Below are 16,959 nucleotides of genomic sequence, written 5' to 3' on the forward strand. Positions count from 1 at the left end.
ATAAGGTGTTCATGTACTTTTTGATAATGATGCAATTGAATTTTCTGATGCTAAAAATATCACTACTTGTGTGATGGAAAACTAATTGTCATGAATGAAGAAGTTATGGTTTGTAGCAACATGCAAAAGGGAGTGTGACAGATACACTATAAATGCAATTATTGGGATCATGTGACTATAGAGAGAATTGTCAAGGTTGGGGATCTTAAAACTCTTATTTCTCTCATTGATTATGGTTTGAAAATCAATGTCATGGTCAAAATTTTGTATGAGAGATAGCTAGTAGAAGTTGATCATGGATGGAGGACGAGGGCTACCAACAATTCTCAAGGGGATTTATATGAAAATTTTCCAAATGTCAAGATTACTATTGAGATGCCTGGGATAAGCATCAATTTTTCATGCAAGATCCATCTTCTTATTCCATTATCATTGGACAGTCATACAACAGTCCTATATGCATGGAGATGAAAGTTTTAGATGATGGATCAACCTATGCATAGATGAGGAGCCAAGATGGTGAAATGATTATTTAGTTTTTGATTGTTTGTATTAATCATGCTAGTAATCAGGATACATTGAGAGATGATCCATTTCCTCCAAATGTAAAAGAGTTCAAAGAGCCAAGTTTTTAGTGAGCTCCATTGTTAAGTGGGACTACAATGATGCTAGATGGAAAAAGATCTCACCTCATATCATCAGATCAAGAACTTTTTCTACTGGATTCATTGGATTTTTAGTAGAGTTCCATATGCTTTTAGAGGGTTGACACTATAAATAGGGTTTCAAAGCAATATGTTTTCATGGCTTAAAAAGACATGAAAGGAAATGTATTATTGGAAGCTATTGAATGTATTTCTAGCATATATGATGGGTTGTCTTATATGGATACATTGGCTGAAATTTTTGCTATGTTAAAATTTGAGAAAAAATCTAAAAATAGCATAATACGTGTATGTTATTTGGATATATACAAGATGATAGTAGATTTTATTATGTAAGGAGGTCTAGCTTAAATGAAAGGGTTGAATCTAAGGTTGATATGAAGCATAAGATTGTGGATAAGAAAGTAAAACCAATGGCATTTCCATTGCCTCTCCATAATGAGGAGATGATTGAGTTGGCTTATTGTTGCAAGATTTGAGGGATCCAAAGAAGATTGGTCACAAATTTACTACAGAATCTTTCAATCAGCTAATAATTAGATGTAATGTGTTTCTTTTGTATGAAAATAAGTCTCTTATAAGGAGATGTTGTTTAGGGATGCATGGCTTTTGCATTTTATCCACATGAGATTGGTTGCATGGATCATGGATCAAAGTATAGTTGCTTCTATCGTTATTTTTACTATTCCACATTGACCATGGCACTTGTAGCCAATTCTAGTGCCAAAATCTAATTTCAAAAAGCTTATTGATCTCTTGAATGAAAAGATTAAAATGTGAATTTTGGAGCCTTCCTCAGCTCCTTACTTAAACAGATGGTTCATTTTGCTTAAGAAAAATGGGACTTTGAGATTTATATAAGATATATAGCTTATCTCAATAAAGTGACCACCAGGAATGTGGGAGCATGTCCTCTTGTTGATGAGTTTGCATAGGCTTTTACTACTAGTAGAGTGATATACTCTTTGGGTGACTTATACTATAACTATGATTAGTTCTAGTTTTAGCAATTGAAAGTAGGGATCTTACTACCATGAAAACCCCATTGGGATTAGTGCATATGCACACTCTACCATAGGGGGACAATAGATTTTGTTGCACACATGATAAATGCAATGAGCAAACTATTGCGGAATCTTATAAATTACCTAACCATGAAATTTTTGGATGATGTGCCAATAAAAGGGTACCTACAAGATGATAAAGATGAGGAATTGAATGAATAGGGATGCAAAAGATTCCTTTTTTATCACGTTTGCTAACTGTGAAAAGATCTTCACTAGGCTAGAAGAGGCGAATCCTACTCTTTCAGGTCAAAAGTCAATCTTTGGGTGAATGAGGTTGTAATTCTAGGACACATCTATGGTCCATATGGCAAAAGGCCATCACCATAGCAAAAGTGGATGTGATTGACAAGATGGAAGATAATTTCTCTTTAGTAGCAAAGACGAGGAGGCTTTTGGGTGCCTATGTATTTTATATTATCTAGATACCTCATTTTGTGCATATTGCATATATTCTCTATTAGTTAACTAGGAAAAGGCTAATAATTCCAATGGGATAGGATGCACATGAAGGCTATGAGGAAGTTCAATAAATGGATGGAGACCACACCTATTTTCCTCTTGAGGTGAATGAATTGTAGTTCTAGGACACATGTGTGGTCCATATGGCAAAAGGACATCACCATAGAAAAAGTGGATTTGATTGACAAGATGGACGATATTTGCTCTTTAGTATCATAGGTGAGGAGGTTTTGGGATCCTATGTACTTTTTATTATTTGGATACCTCATTTTGTGCATATTGCAGATATTCTCTATTAGTTAACTAGGAAAAGGCTAAATTTTCCAATGGGATAGGATGCACATGAAGGCTATGTGGAAGTTGAAGAAATAGTTGGAGACCACACCTACTTTCCTCTTCAGGTGAATGAGGTTGTAATTCTAGGACACATGTGTGACCCATATGGCAAAAGGCCATCACCTTAGAAAAAGTGATGTGATTGACAAGATGGAAGAGATTTTCTCTTTAGTATCAGAGGCGAGGAGATTTATGGGAGCCTATGTATTTTGTATTTTTTGGATACCTCACTTTGTGTATATTGCATATACTCTGCTATTAGTTAACTGGGAAAAGACTAGAAATTCCAATGGGATATGATGCACATGAAGGTTATGAGGAAGTTGAAGAAATGGTTGGATACCACGCCTACTTTGAGGAAAGTTGAATATATTGGTGGAAAACCCATATTTGTTACTCTGGATACAAGCCCTATTGGCATTGTTTGGACTATTGGCCAAGATGATGACGATGGAAATATATATGCACCCTGATGAGAGATAGAGAAGATATCCATAGATAAAGATACAGCTGTGGGGAGTTTTACAACTCTGAAATGTGACAAGGAATACTTTATCAGAGCACTAGTTGATTATGGAGATTGGTTGTTTTCCTCTTTTTGGGATGACTACAAGCTACTCTATGCCTAATATTTTCATATTGCTATGGATTGCATATATAAAATGTATGAACCTTGAATTTTGGTGCATTATAGGGAAGGGTAACCTAGTGATAGACATGTTGTCTAGAGCTACATATGAAGATAAGGAGGATATGATGATTGAAGATGATGAGGCTGAACTTGAAACTACTACACTTATTCTTGATTGCCATGTTTCTTCAATGGAAAATTTTCCAAATAAGCTATATGATGGAGAGTAGTTGTTTTAGGTTGGACAATATTTGAGTACCTTGACAAGAAGGGATGAATGGATTAATGAAGAATTCAAGAGAACATGAGAAAGACATATGGTTATGTTGGAAAAATGAGAAAGAAGGGATGAATGAATAAATGAAGAATTCAAGAGAGCATGAGAAAGACATATGGTTATGTTAGAAAAATGGCTTTTTTTGAAAACACCCAAAGCACAAAAGAGATACTAATTAGCAGGAGATTTAGGTTACTTTTTGGCCTTTTAGTAGCGGGATGAGAAAGAGTGTGCACCACTAATGAGGAGAAGACTTCCGTTACATAACTTTAAAAAAAATCATTTTGGGCTTTTCGAAAAACCATTTTGACATCTTTGAAATGTCTAGCTTTATTGAAATGGCTCAAGTAATTGTCATTTTCCAATAGTAAAGTGGATCAATTATCAATTTTTGGTGAGATTGGCTAGAGTGATTATCATTTTCCAATAGTAATATTTTACTATTGAATTTCAATCATTTCTCTTATTGAAGCAAAAAGAAGGTGGTGAAATCCTATTGTTTGAAATCTTTTGGTGTTCATGTCCTCCTCTCTTCCCTTCGTTTGATAGCCCTAAGAGTTCCTTTTCATTTTCTATCCACTCCATTGGACATTTTTTCTCTCCATATTCTCTCTCTCCATGGAAGTGTATGCTCATTGTCAAAGGCTAACTATTTCCATTAAGTCCATAGACACTTATAATATGCTTGATGAGAAAGATTGGTGGGTTTTCTTGACCATAACAAAGGGATAATTGATAATCATATTAAAAAAAGACGAAAGAGATCCTTGACAGCCAACCCTTTTTTATCATGCTAAAAGGGTAGGGTAATTGATTTTAGGCTTGATGCTCTAAGAGAACAATCAAAGAAGTGTGTGTGCACCATATTTCATGCATGATGAGCTTTACCTTGAGTCCAATGCCTTTAATCTCCCTCGGCATAGACCCAACTCTAAGTGTAATCTAGTTGAGTTTACTTTTTGGTATGAATGAAGGTTAGTGTTTCTTATTCACCTTGTAATTGATAAGGCCATTTGATATTCATAGCCTTGTATCCATCAAGCCTAGAGGAATGGTAGCTACTGAGATGTGTGATAGATGTCTTAGATGTCATGCACACCACCATTGGTGATGAGGAGCTTTACAAGGGGAGAACCAAAGTAGCACTGGCTAAGAGGAGCATATCCTTTTACGATCATTTTTAGGTACCATCTCCTTCCAATGAGCAATAGGGAACCTTGTCTAGCCTTCCCCTTTCAAATTTTAAGAGCAGAGAGTGATCACTAGTATTTTCAAGAATAAGAGAGAGTTACACATAACAAGGTGCAGAAATGCATAAAGCCCAACATTGCAAGTAGACAAAATAAAATATCTACATTTTTGCCTATAAGCCATTTTTGTGGACTTTTTCTTCAACATTGAAGTCTGAACCTCAAGAACCATGTTCTTAGTGAAGTTCCCAAATATAGATATCATCCTAGAGTTTGTGGACATAGGCTAGGATACAAAGTTGCAAGATGAAATCTCTCGCAAGGTGCAACTAGATTCTGTTGTTTCCAAGTATATGATTGTCACTTGAAACTTCATCATGACATTCTCCTATAGAAGATGACACCATGTTTGTAGGAAGTTGGCGTCACTAGACTCAAACATGAGGGAGTTTTTTGGAGATTCAATACTAGACATTGATGTTTGGCTGAATGGTGAACTATTGATCATTATGAAACTAGGGTCAATGTGCACATTATGACAATTGAGGAGGGACCTACATAATGAAGAAATCCAACTTCCTATATCATTTAACTTCTATGTTGATGATAAAAAGGTGCATTGCTATTTGCATTGCACGTTTCTCTTTACATACACACAATCAAATGTTTGCACCACATTATCCCTAATTACTCTCTCTTGATGTCTACTAGGTCCCAAAAAGAAAGAAAAATAGCATTACATGCAAAGAGATAACAAATGATGTCATAGAAAAATAGCATTACATGCAAAGAGATAACAAATGATGTCATGAATTTGTATTATAAAGCCATTAGTTTGACTTGCACACATGTATTAGTAGCGGCCATTACACATGTCTTTTCTACATAGAAACACAAAAAATGTAGGCATATTTTGGACATAAGAAATTGTAATCAACAAGTCTAGCAATATGAATGAGCACCCTTTTTTTAGATTTCCATTTTCTCATTACAATTTAAAATTGTACAATGTGATGAATGGACAAGCCATTGTAAAATTACAAGTCCCCTTGAGGATAGGGGCCAAAAGATTGAGCACAGGGGTGATTGCAGTCCATGCAACGAGATTGTCATGGGTGGCAAGATTAGGTTTGGGGATTGGTAGTGATGTTGGGGTTGGGATTTTGGTGGCCATGAGATTGGGGTTGGGTTTGGGCTTGGAAGGATGAAGGTGGGATGGCATTCTCTATATCATGCCACAAATCTTCCAATATTGACTTGATCATCTCCACCCCCTTGGCCACGCGTTTAGTGCTTGCACCCCACTCTTCACATCTTGTCTCGATTGTAGCCATTCTTTGATATCTTCCATGTAAGCTTCAAATTGTTGTCTAGCCTATTCATATGCATGTATGGCCACCCACTAACACTTCTTTGTTGTAGTGTCATGCATGCGCTTGCACTCTCTCTCTCTATCCACTTTGGTATAACCACCCGCTCCTCATGGCATATACGAAATACAATGAAGTAAAGGGTTGTGACCTTGAACTTTTTAACATTAAAACTAGAGTAGATTTGTATATTAATATCCTATGTGTCAAAAGAAAAGTCACAAAATGCAAGCTTTGATTGGAAAAATAAGCTTATATTGTAGAAACCACTCACATTTGGAAGGTCAAATATAGTGTTGAGGATTAGAAATGCAATGAGGCATGTTCTCCACCCACAACTCATGACTTAATCAATTGTTGTGGGACTCGCATAATTTGGTAGCTCATTGATCCCCACAAGGTCTTGATTAGCAAGAAGGACCTCCATATAGATAGCAAGCTTCCATGTATACTTAGGGACATAGCCTCCAAGTTTATTCTTGATGATACGTTGAAATAACATAAACTGACCTCAACGAATAGACATAGATACTTACTGCTCAACACTTTTGTGGTAGTATTTGCTAGTAGTATTTACAAAGTAACATATGTTTATCTACAAATTGTATAATATAAGACTTTAGTGTTCCCTATTCAAACATCGAAAAATATAAGAATTCCAAAGCACTAGCACCAAATCTAGGATAGAAGAAGCCAATGAACACACAAACAAGCAATGCTCTTGATCAACCACTTAATAGTCATGATAGGAAATGAAAAAAACTTGAAAATCATCAATCCTCATGGTGGGAAATCTTCTCAAAATTATGGGGTATGATTGTCTATCATCTTATAGGGCCCTCAACACTAGCAAATCAAGACAATATACACAATTGTGTAGGACAATGTCAACAAAGATACAACATAGCTATCAAAAACCAAGGGAGGAGGAGGGGGGGGGGAAATTGATCATTAAAGCAACATACCTAATGAGATTGAGGATAAAAATGCACAAAAATCAAATAATAAAAACTTATTAATGTAGGCTAATGAAGATGGAGTTAGTTAATGGCTCTTCATGAGGATGAGAGAGCATGTGAATGTCGACATGGTTGAGCTCAACCTACACTCGATTCCCTCTCAAGGATGTAATGGTCTCTGTCGAGGCCTCTATGCATGACATTATGGCCATGCACTCACCAAGGATATCATCAAGCTCTATCTCAAGAACATGCCTCTCCATTATCAAAATTGGTGGTAGTTGGTGAGCTCTATTGGGGCCAACTACAATAGAGGTGAAGGATAGAGACTATGTGAAAGAGGTGTGGGGTGGCATCTAGTGGATCTTATTTGGGAGAACTTGGGTCTGGGGATGGGGGTCCTTAGTCTTGTGAAGCAAGTACAATTGGGGATCTAACTCGTGGTGTGGGTGCACTTGTGCTTGGGCTAGGGTTGGGGTTGGGGCTTGTGGGCTAGGGGCACTTGGGCTTGGGCCTAGGGCTCACGCTTGGGCTTGTGGTGTAGGGGAAATTGGGTTGGGGTTTAGGGTGGTGGGGCTCCAACTATGGCTCATGGTTGTGGGGCTTAGGCTAGGGCTAGGACTATGGCTTGGATTAGGGCTTTAGTGACTAGAGATTCGGTTGGGGATGGGCAAGTGGGGCTCGGATTAAGGCTTGGGCTTAAGAGCCTTGATGGGTTTGTGGGGCTCAACAAGCTAGGCAGGCTTGTGGAGCTTGGTGGGGGCTATGGATCTATCTGCTAGAGGCTAGGCTAGGATATTGCTCTCGTGCTCTTTGCAAGCATCGATGTAGTCTGGCAAGCTCTCAAGCTCTTCCACTACTAGTGCTCTCTATAATCATATGTCCCTCTCATGTTTATTGGGGGATCTCAGCCTAGCTCATCACATCGGTGAAGAGATGGGACAATAAGAATTTTCCACACGTGATGGTTTGTGATCTCCATAAGATTCAAAAGTGTCTCATATCATAGTTACAAGTGGTGCAAGGTCTTCAAATATCTAGGCATGACCATCACCTTGTGGGCATGGGTTGCGAGAAAAAATGTATCTTCATAAAATTTGACGAGAAATTCTTCAGCAATCTCCTGAAGTGTGAGAATTTCTAAAAAAATCTATCTCATGTCTATAGCCCAATAATCATATATTTCTTGGACCAATCTTTGAAAGGATAGACATGAGATTGCAGGCTACATTTTCCTCTCTATCCCATGTAGCTTGCTAATAACTACATAGTGAGCCCGATATCTTTTGTGCCTTTCACGGGAGGGAGCCAGGCATGCCATGGACCCTAAATCATAGACCCTAAAGAGTGACCATTGAGACACAAAGAATATTGTATTACACATAAATACTAGTTGATGGTGACTCTCAATGACAAGGAAATCAGACAATGGTCACCACTAAGTGATAGAGGATACTCCGTATTAGCAAAGGCTAGCCATGAGCTACTTGGTAGTGACCCTCAATGAAAAGGTTACTAGAGGAGGGTCACCACTGATGATGGGCAACAAAGGCTACCTCTTGGCAAAGGGTAGCCATAAGCCACTTGATGGTGAGACACGATGTGACAAGGACACTAGACAAGGGTTATTATTGAGCGACAAAGGTTGCCCCCCAATAAAGGGTAGTCACATGTTTCTTGTAGTGACCCTCGATGGCAAGGATATTGGAAGAGGGTCACCATGAGTGATAGAGGCTGCCTTTAGATAAAAGGTAGCCATGATCCAGTTGATGGTAACCCTCAATGGCAAGGACACTAAATGACACTCACTATGAGTGATAGAAGGTGCCTCTAGGCAAAGAGTTGCCACAAATTGATTTGGTGGTGGCTATCAAAGACTAGGACATTGGAATAGGGTTATAATGGAGCAATAGAGGCTACCCCTAGGGAAAGAGTAGCCATGAACTACTTGACGGTGACCATCAAAGACTAGGACACCAAAGGAGGGTCACTTGTGTGAGCCATAAAGGCTTTGCTCTTGGGCAAAAAGTGTAGCCAAGAACCACCTTGCAATGGCTATTGAAGATGAAAACACCAAACAAGGGTCACCATTGGATAATAGAGGCTACCCCTAGGCAAAGCGTAGATAAAACTACTTGGCAATGACCATGGAAGACCAAAACATTAGACAAGGGACACCACCAAGCAATAGAGATTTCTCATGGGCAAAGGATAGCCTCAAAGACAAGAACATTGAACATGTAGCGAATATGACATGACAAAAAAGCAAGGCATTGCCAATCAATAGGCTAGGATGGGATTGGTTCTGTCACCATAGATGTCCCTTCTTTTGGGGTGACCTCACAGTGTCAATGGGCCCAATGGGGGGTACGAAGAAAGGTTCCATAGACAACTAGTAGACTCACAACATTGACAAGTTTAGTGGGTCTTATGGAGAGAAAAGGCTCAACTGATAGGTGAGAGTTAGAATATAGGACCATGAAAATGCAAGAGTAAGAAAACAATGAAATGCTTGCAAAGTCCAATTTAATGAAAGAGCTCATGCATTAACCAGTTTAGAGTGTGGGGGTCAAGTATTGACTGCTTTTGCATTAATGAGTTTAGGGTAAGGGGATCGAGTATCGAGTGTTTTACATAAATAGGAGTTATTTCCAAATGATTAAAGCATTTTTTAAGTGTTCCTCCCATGAGGTGTCACAATTAAATGTTTTTATTACTACAAGTATAGAAGACCATTACATTCAATATCTTAAAATTAGTTAGATTTTGTACATATGAGGAAAATCTAGGATGCATACGAGGGAATCTGGGGTGCTCCATCCATGGGGTGTTGCCATTACATAAAATTAGTTAGGCATTTTACATATAGGGGGAATCTAGGATGCATATGGGAGAATTTAGGGTGCTTATGGGGGAACTAGCGATGGGGGAATCTAAGACACATATGGGAGAGTTCGGGGTGCATATGAGGGAATCTGAGATACATATGGGAAAATCCATGCCAATAGAAAATTCAGGATGCATATGGTGAAATCTAGGATGCTTTGGCTAAGGGGAACACACATTAGCTACACTCATATGGGCATGCTAGGCCTATTGGGGCCCTAAAGCTAAGGCAAGAGAAGCAGGTTCATCATCCCACCTAAAGTTATCATTCACATAGCTTTTGGTGAGTTTATCTTGCTAAAACCTACACAATCTTTCGAGTCGCTTCCTTTTGTTGCTAGTTGACAAGTACAGGGTTGGATTTTTGCATAGTCGGTGGATTTGAAGGGCTTCCATGCAAGCAAAGGAAGGGGTATCCATTGCTAAAAATCCCAAATGTAAGTAAGGGGGGTTGAGAGCAAGGTTAGATCTATCGAGGTATCAATATATAGTGGAGATCTAAGAAGGCTATCATGTAGCACTTAGAACATTGGAGCTAGACAACAATCACTGTTAAGATGAGAGAAAAATTACCCGTCTACTGGTAAATGATGAGCATGAGAGATTGTTTAGGGGGTATATGGAAGAGGGACTAAGTCTCAAGCTATCTATAAATATAATATGAGTTGTAGCTAATGAAAAAGACATGCATCGTCTTCAACAAGACATGTCATTGACACTAAGTTTATAAAAATACCAAAGATGTCAAAAATGGAAACAATAGTAGTCAAAATTAAGCCTTTAGTCTTCATAGGTTAGAGATAAGAGTGAAGTGGTAGCTCACACTTGACTACCACCCATGGACCGCTTATTGCTTCAAGTGTTTCAAGCAAGCAACTAATGGCTATCTCTCACCTAGTTGCATTCTCTCTCAATCCTATGAGTGTAGTAATCTTACCTTGATGCCGATTGAGTAGCATCCTCCCTCAAGTGCTTTGGTAGCTCCACGATCTAAGATGTGAGCTCAAGAAAGCTCAATCCTCTACCTTCAAGCTCCATCCTCCATAGCCACGCACGTACGAGACAAGAGAAGAGAAGAAGAGAGGAGAAGATGGAGAGATTCTCCCACCATGGTCTCTCACCCTTACACACTCACTCCCTCACACTCTCACAGTCCTCTCTCAAACACAATCACAAGGACAAGCAAGGAGAAGAGAAGAAGAGAAGAATAAGAGAGCCACTTTAGCCACACACCAAGAATGAACTCATCCATTCACTTTTTTGGTTTTTATACATGCCCTTATCCCTTTGGGCACCCATCCCCTTTTTACATGACTGGGCATCTTTCCAAGGTATTCTTTTACTATTCCCTTCTACTTACATTATCCCTTCACCTATCCCTGTCTATTCTTTACAATTTGCAGAGTAGGGAGCCGGTGCTCTTTTACAAAATTTGGGGGTGCCTTTGCATTTTAAAATGTGCATTTCCCCTTTGCCTTCTTTGAGGTTGCCTTTGCATCTTTTGTCTTTTCTTCTCTTGTTTTGGGTCTACATTTTTGAATTTTCTTGGATTTATTTTTGCTTTCTTTTTCCTTGTCTCGCACTGGGCTTAACATTACCCCCTCCTAGTCGAGTGCTAGTCGCATGGCACTTGTGGGTAAGGGCTTGCGTGGTTGAAGGTTTGCTTTGTGGGTTGGTGATGGGGATTTTGTGGGGATTGGACATGGGAGAGAAGTCAAAATGGTTGAGGTTGTGGAGATCGATGGCATTTTGAGTGGTTGATAGGGGCCTCCGAGGTCTACCTTACCATGTGGTGCATTGTGTCCATGCTAGTGGAATTGGGAGTTGAGTTGGAACCGCAGGCAAACCTGGGGTATTGTCCCACACTTGAGAACCTAGTTCATGCATAGGGGAGGTGTAGTGAGGGTGTAGTGGGTGTGGCTCCTCAGGGAGACAAGTCTTAACCATAGGCAAGAGCGTGACCTCCCTAGGTATTTCTGCCCTTGATGTGCTCTAAGCATGAAGTGGGGAACAAAAGGGGCTAGGGGATTAGATACGAAACTAGCTAACCGAGTCCACGGGCTAGGGGCTTAGACATAGAGCTAGCCGACCGAGGTCACTAGGGATGCAACTAACTTGAGGACCCCTAGGTGTAATGATTGTGGTACTCATCAAGTGAGATGCGTTTTCATGTTTTCCATTTGATCTTCTTTTTCCTTTTTGCTCTTATCTTTCTTTTTTCCCTTATAAAATCTTATTTTACGCATGCTGCTTTAGTTGCCTATTCATGGGATAAAGGCTTGCTAGTTGTTTTTATTGTAAAAAGATTAGTATCTAAAGATCCATGAAGGGTACTTGGTTGATGGTATTTTTGGCTTCGTTTGTAATCCCCATACTTGCCAATCCATTTGTAGTAATTGTGTATGCAACGTTATTGACAGCTCTTGCCTCTGCGACCTTTGTAGCTTTCTTCTTCAGGGCCATAGTCTTTGATCAGGAGATTGCAAAAAAGGGAAATTTGGCAAAGGAGCTTGGGGATAATTAGATTGATGGAATTTTGATTGATGGGGGAAAAAGCAATCACCAAGAATTTTGAGAAATCGAGAAGAGTCTCAATTCCACAGGGGGGAATAGGATAAAAGGGATGGAGGAATTGAATTCGAGAGCTCACGGAGTATCCTCTTTGCTTCATCCACACATTGTTACGAGAAACTAGTCCACGGTCTTCTAACTACGTAATATCTAAGTATGCACGAGTACTTACATAGTATCTGCACCGAGGTATATACACAGTTTGGGTCCTCAAGTGCAGGACAATACTCTCAGCCTGCTTAGAGTTCGACCTGTCTCCCAAACTAATCAAATATGTCTTGTGCACGATAAGAAGACTAGCACTACCCCTTAGGGAGAGACCACACAACAGGTTTTCAAATTGCAGGTATTGAAGCCTCCAACGAAAATTCAATCGCTCTTTAGCGACACCCAACTCTGAATGCTTATCCCTTACCATCCAACAAGCCCGCAAAGAATCATCATATGCAGAATCCCCAACAAACCTACACTTGTGCTGGCCATCAATGCAATCCCCAACACAGAACAGCCCTACCACCAACTCCAACAACCCTTCCACCAGCCACCTTGGTCACCAACAGGCCCCCAGGACCTTCTGTCACACCACCACCAGGAGCCATTGAGAGTAGTTGGAGCAAGAGGGGAGAGGCCCTTCTCAGGAGTATAGAACAAGAGGGAGTGAGGCAAGAGAAGCACGAGCACAAGAATTTCTCGTCAAGAAGACAAGAGGATTTGATGATTTCCATGAGCAGTTGTAGAGCTAGCTAGATCTCTTAGCTGCCATAGTACTTTCCTTGGAGCAAGATAGGGTTGTGGCTAAGAAAAAGAGTTCTTTATGGAGGGGATCTTGGTAAAATCAGCAATCTGAAGCTGCCACGATGCAATATGATGCTCAGACCACAAATTTGATGGTTTTGTTGGCTCTAAAAGGGGGGTAAAACCTCAAGACACCTGATTAGAATTCTTCCAGATCTCTTCTTCTTCTTCTTCTCCCTATTTGAAGTGCTTTTTGCCACTGTAAACTACGATCGTGATGCATGCGATTTCGCCAATCCTTCTTTTTGCATTAAATCTCCAAAACTGGCTAAAAAGGCCACTTGGTTTTTTAACATGACACCTTGTTCTAGAAGTTTCCATAGCTTTTTAGGATATTTACAATAAATAATATCCAAAATAAAAAAATATGCTAGTTTTGTCCAAAAATCTAGTATTTTTGGACCACTAATAACTAATATGACTCATAACTCTCATTCACGCGGTAACTTCCGTGACGGGTGGCTACAGTCCTTGTCAATCCAAAATATGTCGAGTTACGATCCTCAGGTCTTTTTGCTCGAGATCACAAGTGGTAGATGTTGAAAGATAAGCATATGAAGTCTCCTTACACTGGAGAGGATAAGGGTAGCTAGGTGTAATTGGACTGGAGGATAGGGGAAACCCTAACCCTAACTCCTCCAATGGCTATATAAATAGCCTAAAGTACACACTCAATGTAGAGGAGAGTGTACTAGTTGTACTTTGAAAAACTGACTAAGTAAGATCTTGTTTTTATACTTGAGCTCTCTCTCTTTGTAACGTGCCCGTTGTCTAAGCACGTTTTAGCAGTCCATTAAGAAAAAAATCTAAGTGTCACTGCCCGGCACTCCCACGGAATGTTCCGGGGTTTGTCACCTAGGGTTTCCCGAGTCTGCCTCACAACGGAACGTTCGCGGCCAAACCCACTAGGATCGACATAAAATTTGGCTTCCTAGTTGTCAAGGTCTCTTGACTGCATTCTAGCGTCGGATTTTGGGCATCCTACTTTACGCAGAGATACCCAATCCAAAGTAAATCCATACCGCACTTGGTTCAAAGAGAATGGGAAATGAGAGGGATGTACCACTCAACCTCTCTGCCCGTAGGGCATAGTCCCATTCCGGTCCCCTAAAACGGCATGAATCGGGTTCTAACTTAACAATACCTAAAGTCAACCGGCGATAAATCCTTGTGAGAAGCCTCCCAATTCTCTGGGACCACCCTGTCGTAGGACGGACCTGTCGGGGATTCTGTCCACCCGCTTCCCTTGATAGCTTTAGTTTTCTAATTAGGTCCTACCACATTTATGTGAGACATTTAAAATCAACTTCATTAATTAAGCCTTTTAGGAAACGTGGTTTGTTTGCGTAATTTATAGTACAAACATGAAAACAAAACAAGCAGTCCTTTTGACAAACAAGTTTCTTAACTTATCTTCAAGTTAGTCTTTGTCTCCTACCCACACAGGAGAACAATGAATCCCTTCTGTCCAACAAAAGTACATGGTTCAAATCACATAGCACCAAAATTTCCATCCTTTATCTAGAATAGGATCTTCCAACGCCCTAGGCGTTGGGCTCACGGCAATCTACAGCTCCGTTCCGGACTTGGCAACAAGGGGTGTCCAGAGCTCCACTGACCCCAAGCGACCTAGGAGTGAGACACACTTTCCGTGGTTGGCCTTTTCACCACTCGACCTTTGGCCCATGAATTGAGCAGTGCCCTGTCGGGGTAATTTGCGATGTAATCTTGGAGATAATCCACATGTGAAAATTATCCTTCCTTAATGAATCCAATTAAGAATCAAGCATAATCAAAGCAATTAGCTCTAATATCATCTTCTAGGAAAACATTCCTTTATTCCCATGGCAACTTGTCATTACAGACCCCTGCCATGCATTTGCCATCAGCACAAGCCTTGGAATATTTATCCAAATCACAATGCAACAATGAGTTGATTGAAAGAAAAACATTTAGGGTGTTGTTCAATCAACTAACAAAACTAATTGTATTTTCCTCAAACAATACAAGAATAGGCACGATAATAATTCCATTGCATATTCGCTCTCCCCCTTGGGATCAAAGAGCGATTCTACGCAAAATTTACTTAATACTTGTATGCACAATTCCTAGTGTTATTCTTTTTAGGACTATGCTATTCATAACCCTTAACCAATTGTTCTATCAACGAATAAGCCATATGCAACTAAGTACAATTAACTTCCCTTAATACATGCACTTTGCAAATTCCATCTTTCAAATATGTGAGAAGAGGTTTATCCCTTCCCATGACCTATTCTCATATGTCATAGCATGGGACTAATGTATCTCATGCGAGGATCAAAGAAAGCATCTAAAAATTTAGAAAATACATTACTTACGACCAGAACCACAATTGGATTGACAGTGATGCCTTTGCCTGAAGCTTCATTGCTAGTTGTAGGATTGCCATACACACGTGATATTCTTCGCTTGGCCATCGTCCACAAGTAGACTCAAGAGATTAAGAAGGAAAAATAGATTTGAGATGGGAGATTGTAAGAGAAGATGGTTAAGTCGAGGATCAAGATAGAGGGAATTGTGCAACCTCTCAGGGTAACTCTTCTCTCTCTCTCTCTCTCTCTCTCTCTCTCTCTCTCTCTCTCTCTCTCTCTCTCTCTCTCTCTCTCTCTCTCTCTCTCTCTCTCTCTCTCTCTCTCTCTCTCTCTCTCTCTCTCTCTCTCTCTCTCTCTCTCTCTCTCTCTCTCTCTCTCTCTCTCTCTCTCTCTCTCTCAAGCTCTCCCTCACAATCTCTTGGAGGGTAATCCTTCTCTCTACCTCTCTCTTGCAGCCTCTCGAGGTCTCCTTATGCTCCCTTATGCATCCCCATGCCTCATATTTATAATGAATTAGAGAGGAGGGGATAAGGCTGAGAACAAGAGTGGAGGGGCTCTTGGAAGAATCAGTGATCTGATGCTCAGATCATAAATATGATGGTTGCATTGGCTCTAAAAGGGGGGTAAAACCCCCAAGACACTTGCTTGGATAGCTTTCAGATCACTCCTTCTTTCTCTCCCTGTTCGAAGTGTTGTCTATTGCTTGTAGACTGCGATCGCGGTGCGTGCAATTTTACCAACACTTTTTTTATTTTTTCCTTTTTATAAAATATCCAAAACTAACTAAAATATCACTTGTCTTTTTTTCTAAATGACATCTAGTTCTATCTTTTTAGAATAATATCTAAAATGTACTTTTTTAAAAAACCATCCAAACTACACACATTAATATTAGTGATTAATATGGCTTATAAGTCTCGTTCATGTTGTAACTTCCATGAAGGGTGGCTATGGTCCTTGTCAATCCGAGAAAAATATCAGATTTATGACTCTCAATTTTTTTAACATATATATTTTTAATTAAATAAAAATGATTAGTTATTAATGTTAGTTTTTACCTTAGTCTTTAGTTAGTAATCTTACTAACTTATTAATTGACTAACTAACTTTCGAACTAACCAACTAACTTTTATTGCGTGGAAATATTACACTCTCCCTCTTGTGCACACTCTTTCATGCTTCCAACTCTGATTTGCAACATGGTATCAGAGCCTCCTCTGATCCTTTCAGCTTCCTATACCCTCAGCTTCACTAAATGCACATGATTTTCCATCATCTTCACATTTTTGCTCTTACCTCCATAGCCAAACCTTGACCCCCTGACCTTGGAAGACCTGGAGAAGCCAAAGGAGAGCATTCCAGCTCTTGATCTCAACTAAAGACTTCTTCTCCAATACAG

Source organism: Lygodium microphyllum, chromosome 22, assembly GCF_053477565.2.
Source record: "Lygodium microphyllum isolate KBCC chromosome 22, Lygodium_microphyllum_v1.1.10, whole genome shotgun sequence".
Taxonomy (NCBI): Eukaryota; Viridiplantae; Streptophyta; class Polypodiopsida; order Schizaeales; family Lygodiaceae; genus Lygodium; species Lygodium microphyllum.